Here is a 5,540-nt window from a genome sequence, read left to right as displayed (position 1 = left end):
GGGCGGGGAATGTCACTGGTTATTGCTGTATTGTCCTATCCCAGGTGCTTAGTACAGTGCTCTGAGCTCAGTAAATGCTCAGTAAATATGATTGAATGAATGAACCCTGGGCCTGATTCTGTGGAGCTTCCAAGAACCAAAGTGGGGCCAGGGAGAGAGAAACAGAGGCTGTTAGATGGCGGGAGTGGAGAAATAATAATGTTGGTATTTGTTAAGCGCTTACTATGTGCAGAGCACTGTTCTAAGCACTGGGGGAGATACAGGGTAATCAGGTCATCCCACGTGAGGCTCAGTTAATCCCCATTTTACAGATGAGGTAACTGAGGCACAGAAAAGTTAAGTGACTTGCCCACAGTCACACAGCTGACAAGTGGCAGAGCCGGGAGTTGAACCCATGACCTCTGACTCCGAAGCCCGTGCTCTTTCCACGCTGCTTCCCTGGGAAAGGGTAAAGAAGGAGGGGAAAATATCCATGGGATGGCCTGAGGGCAGGTGCTTGAGAGCAGGGTGGTGAGACGCAACATGGCGTGGTGGATAGAGCATGGGCCTGGGAGTCAGAAGGTCATGGGTTCTAATTCCCTCTGCTGCGTGACCTTGGCCAATCACTTCTCTTCTCTGAGCCTCAGTGACCTCATCTGTAAAATGGGGATTGAGACTCTGAGTCCCAAGTGGGACAGGGACTATGTCCAACCCAATTTGCTTGTATGTACACCAGTGCTTAGTACAGTGCCTGGCACATAGTAAGCGCTTCACAAATACCATTGTTTTTATTATTATTTTAGAATTCTCCATTTTCAAAAATTATCTGTACCACTCCTCCCCTCTATTACCACAATCCTGTATGATCACATGTTTTGAGGCAGGCCAAGGGGGTGTCTGGAAATTAAAGGTGACCTGCCATAATTACATTTTCTGTTGGCCCTTTACTATATTTTTAAAACTCTTATTCCATCTTGGAAGAACGGCATGTGCTTTGGGGGGTTGCATTTTAAATAAAAAAATTTAAAATCTTCATAAAAGGTGTGGAACATGATTTTATAGCTGTCATCTTTTACAAGGTAATTAAATGATAAGAACAGTCAAGAACAGTCATCTTAAATAACTGTTATCTCAGCCATAGCTAGCCTAAACCTCAAGGGACTCTGAAATTTAATGTGGTCAACTTAATTCTCCCCTTGCCCCCTACCTAGCTCTTCTAACAATGAGCTCCCATTACTGTAACTTGAAAATCTATTAAGAGAAGGAGTTCATTGCTCAGAGGGTCTAAATTTTAATGTGACTCCACTGGCTCACAGTGTGATCCTGGAAAAGTCATTTAATCTCTGCTTCCTTTTTCTCCTTTGTAAAATAGACACTGTCCAGCGTTCGGCCATTGTGAGTCACTGATAATTATGATCATCTTGCCATCCTGTATTTAATTTTTGAAACCTGTAGCTGAATTTCCTCGGGTGTTTGCGGTGGAATGGCAAGAATTTTCCTCCTGTTTCCCTGTTGATGCCACCATAAATGATGGTAAACTCCGTAAGGTAAATCCCTCCCTCAGCCCTAAAGCACTTATGGACATGGTCATCATTTATTTTATTTATAGTATTGTCTGCCTCCGTCTCTAGGCTATAAACTTGTTATGCAGAGGGGACATGTCTATGGGCAGGGAATGTGTCTACCGACTCTGTTATGCCATACCTTCCCAAGCGCTTAGTACAGATCTCTGCACACAGTAAGTGTTCCATGAATACAACTGACTAAGGGCAGGGGTTGTGTTTTCTAATTACTTTATTGATCTTGCCCAAGCACTGAGCACTGTACTAGCTACACAATAAGTGCTCAATAAATGCCACCAATTGATTGAGTGAATCCTTGCTGGACTAGGTTCACTTAGACCACTTCCCTCCCCTTCACACTTACATTTTACGTTTTTCAACTCTGCCTCCAGAGAGGTCACTGGGATAAAACAACAGGCTTATTTGTAAGATAATATTGATTAAAAATTCCCCTTTTGGAAAAGGTGCAGTTTGTTACTGAATGAAATCTATCCTAACCATGAAGACCTTCTGCATTAGAAATTAAAACATCGGTTCATGAAAACAAGTATATGTCATTGCTGGGTGGGACCAAAATTCATCTAGTACAGAATTCTCTCTCTCCCCACAGTGGCAACAGGATACTTGCAGGAACGAACGATGTGATGGTTGAGTTGCTAAATATTCATCCCTATGATTAGGGATAAAGCAGTTACCAACCTAGTAATAACAATGTTGGTATTTGTTAAGCACTTACTATGTGCCAGTGCTGGGGTAGACATAGGGGAATCAGGTTGTCCCACGTGGGGCTCACAGTCTTAATCCCCATTTTACAGATGAGGGAACTGAGGCACAGAGAAGTTAAGTGACTTGCCCACAGTTACACAGCTGACAAGTGGCAGAGCTGGGATTCGAACTCATGAGCCCTGACTCCAAAGCCTGCGCTCTTTCCACTGAGCCACGCTGCTTCTCATAGTAATCCATTATGGACCTCTCTGTTCATTTATCCAGGCTCCTTTTAAACCTATTTTCTGCTTACCCCTGCAGGCATCTCACCTGTTGTGAGAACTGTCTATTTTCATCTTTTGGAACCTGTACCCCTTTAAGTCTCAACAACTGCCCTGATATTGTGGGATTTGGCCAGTGACATTTCAGTGTCCACTCTGTTTACACCCTTCACGATTATATCCCGACACTCAGCCACTGTAAAGGAGGTCCAAAATGGCCTCCCCACGTTTCACCTGATAATAATAATAATGTTGGTATTTGTTAAGCGCTTACCATGTGCACTGTTCTAAGCGCTGGGATAGATACAAGGTGATCAGGTTGTCCCTCATGGGGCTCACAGTCTTCATCCCCATTTTACAGATGAGGTAACTGAGGCCCAGAGAAGTGACTTGCCCAAAGTCACACAGCTGACAAGTGGTGGAGCCGGGATTAGAACCCATGACCTCTGACTCCCAAGCCTGGGCTCTTTCCACTGAGCCACGCTGCTTCTCATGTCATGCTAAGTATGTAGATGACAACACGACACCGTGCGCAATGTTTTGCAGAAGACCACAGCTCCCCCTCTAACAAGAGCCGCTGGCAGCTCAGTTCCAAGACCCCAACTTATGTCCCATTAACAGTCTACTTCCATCCTGCCACCATCTTTGAGACGAGCTAAGTGGCCACCACCTGGGGGAGGTCCTTTGGCTGACGCCCCCAATCAATCAGTGGTATTCATTGAGTGTCTGTGCACAGAGTGCTGTACTAAGTTCTCGGGAGGGTACAACATAACAGACAAGGGACGCATTCCCTTTCCACAAGGAGCCTACAGTCTTAAAGGGGGAGACAGACATTAAAATAAATCATGGCTCGGTACATAAGTATTGTGGGGCTGAGGGTGGGGTGAATAAAGGGTTCAAAGGGTGACACAGAAGGGAGAGGCAGTAGGGAAAATGAGGGCTTGGTCTGGGAAGGCCTCTTGGAAATGTAATTTTAATAATGTTAACCCCGTGATGTGTTTTTTGTTTTGTTTTTCCTTTATGGTATTAAGTGCTTACTCTGTCAGCACTTTACTAAGCACCGAAGTACATAAAAGATAATCAGGTGGACAGGCTCCCTTTCCCACATGAGGCTCACAGTCTCCATCCCCATTTTACAGATGAGATAATTGAAGCACAGAGAAGTGAAGTGACTTGCCCAAGTGGCAGAACTGGGATTGGAACGCAGCTTCTCCGACTCTCAGGTCCGTGCTGCTTCTCTTCCGTGGTTCCCCGAGACTGTCGCTTCCCTCTCTTCCCTCTGAAGTCAGACCTGATTATGGCCTCCACCTCAGTCTAGTGCCTGCTCCATTTCCCGATCATCTCTGTCGTCCTTCTCCGTTCCTTCCCCAGATGACCTTTGTCTTTCCCAAGATTCGACAATCAGAACTGCAGAATATCCGGATGCGGGGCTGCTGTTGGTGCAATGGGAAGAGCACAGCTCTGGGAATCAGCAGATTTGGGATTTAATCTAGCTCTGCAAATAGGGGACCCTTACTGGGGCTCTTCTATCAGGGGTGAAGGTTTCTGACCAAACAACCGCATAAGGTGTTCTATGAGAAGGACTGGCTCAGCAAGAATCCTGAAAAATAGTTGGGTTTTATGGTGACAAAAACCCAGTGAATGGTAGCATGGTCTAGTGGAAAGAACATAAGCCTGGGAGTCAGGAAATCTGGGTTTTCTAGCCCCGGCTCCATCTCTTCATTCATTCATTCATTCATTCAATAGTATTTATTGAGCGCTTACTATGTGCAGAGCACTGTACTAAGCACTTGGAATGAACAAGTCAAGTCTCTTGTCTTCTTCGTGTCCGTGGACAAGTCACAGTTTCTCTGCCTCAGTTTTCTCATCTGTCAAATAGAGATAACTGTTCGTCCTCCCTCTTAAACTGTGAACACCATGTGGGGCAGGGACTGCAGCATTCATTCACTCGATCGTATTTATTGAGCGCTTATTTTGTGCAAAGCACCGTACTAAGCGATTGGAAGAGTACAATATAACAATAAATAGACACATTACCATTGTCCCATGATTATCCTGTATCTACTTCAAGATGTAGCACAGTCCTGGGAATATAGTAAGCGTTAATAGTCGTGTCTTACGCTGTCGAGTCATCCCTGACCCACAGCGACGCCATGGACACATCTCTCCCAGAACGCTCCACCTGCAATCGTTCTGGTTGGCGTGGCCATAAGTTTTCTCAGTAAAAATACAGAAGTGGTTTTCCACTGCCTCCTACCACACCGTAAACTTGAGTCTTTGTCCTCAACTCTCTCCCATGCCTCTGCTGCCCAGCACAGGTGAGTTTTGACTCGTAGCAGATCGCCTTCCACTCGCTAGCCACTGCCCAAGCTAGAAATGGAATGGGCGTGTCTCTGCTTGACTTTCCCTCCCGTAGTCGAGACTGGGAGAGTACTGGAAACTCTCCAGGTGCAACCCTGAGAGGGGAAGTCTTAATACGTTCCATCGTGATTATTATTGCCAAGGCAACCCCCTTCCCAATATGCTGTAGTCCACCTGGCCGTCAGCGAGACCTTCACATGAAAGAGGCTTTCCGCGTCCTTTTCAGTGTGCTCCACTCATTCATTCGATCGCTTTTATTGAGCGCTTACTGTGCAGAGCCCTGTACTAAGCGCTTGGAAAGTACAATTCGGCAACAGAGACAATCCCTACCCAACAACGGACTCACAGTCTAGAAGGGAGGAGACAGACAACAAAACAAAACAAGCTATTAAAGCATCAATAGCTTTAATATAAATAGAATTATAGATATATACACATCAATAAAATAGAATAATAAAATATGTGTTCTGCTCACCTACTCACTCGTTGCACCCCATGCCTGGAGGGACCATGACTGGTAGAGGCAAGAGAGTGCAGTTTACCCATGCAAACCTCTTACACTTTCATTCATTCAATAGTATTTATTGAGCGCTTACTATGTGCAGAGCACTGGACTAAGCGCTTGGAATGAACAAGTCGGCAACAGATAGAG

At 45.3% G+C, this 5,540-nt stretch overlaps 1 non-coding gene across 1 annotated transcript; it reads right to left on the bottom strand.

Moving 5' to 3' along the window:
• Window positions 1-4,855: 4,855 nt before the first annotated feature.
• LOC114809605 lies at window positions 4,856-4,993 on the bottom strand. The gene has a single exon (XR_003757381.1). It is a non-coding gene; the product is annotated as a small nucleolar RNA SNORA7 (small nucleolar RNA).
• Window positions 4,994-5,540: the final 547 nt, after the last annotated feature.

Source organism: Ornithorhynchus anatinus, chromosome 2, assembly GCF_004115215.2.
Source record: "Ornithorhynchus anatinus isolate Pmale09 chromosome 2, mOrnAna1.pri.v4, whole genome shotgun sequence".
In the NCBI taxonomy this organism is placed as follows: domain Eukaryota; kingdom Metazoa; phylum Chordata; class Mammalia; order Monotremata; family Ornithorhynchidae; genus Ornithorhynchus; species Ornithorhynchus anatinus.
The sequence above is the reverse complement of the archived record's forward strand: the minus strand, read 5'-3'. Positions and strand labels throughout refer to the sequence as shown.